The sequence below is a fragment of the Penaeus monodon genome, chromosome 19 (genome assembly GCF_015228065.2).
Source record: "Penaeus monodon isolate SGIC_2016 chromosome 19, NSTDA_Pmon_1, whole genome shotgun sequence".
Lineage (NCBI taxonomy): Eukaryota > Metazoa > Arthropoda > Malacostraca > Decapoda > Penaeidae > Penaeus > Penaeus monodon.
In genome coordinates, this window is record NC_051404.1 from 14,108,945 (window position 1) to 14,109,370 (window position 426).

The 426-nt window shown below is 38.3% G+C and overlaps 1 protein-coding gene across 1 annotated transcript in view; it reads left to right on the plus strand.

The window, feature by feature from the left end:
- Nucleotides 1–426, plus strand: part of LOC119585074 (ADP-ribose glycohydrolase OARD1-like) — a 23,816-nt gene that overhangs the window by 17,589 nt on the left and 5,801 nt on the right. The window lies entirely within an intron of this gene.

The window sequence follows — 426 nt, forward strand, 5'->3', positions numbered from 1 at the left end:
CAATATATGGAAAACAAACAAACAAGCATCGGAACTGGTGTGTGACGAGCTATTACACGTTCCATACCTGTTCCTCACCAGGTCCTTGCCGACAGTCCATATCTCGCAGTTGTTGCCGGCAGAATTTTATCGTGGTTGAAGCGTCATTAATCGTCTACATCTCTTCCTATCATTGGTTTCCGATGATAGTGATTGTTATTCTAGTTGCTGAAGTATATATTGGTGTTAAGGAAACTGATTTTACTAGTATTGTTGCAATACTAAGAGTACTGCTAAATGCTGCCACACTAAGTAAAACATTCCAGTGAGATATGATAATATAGAGGGAAGTTTTCGGAATTCAATCAAGTGTACTTTGGACTCTATGCGATAATTGTTCTATTGGAGAAGGAAACTATATTCGAATTCCTTGCCTTAGAAAAATCG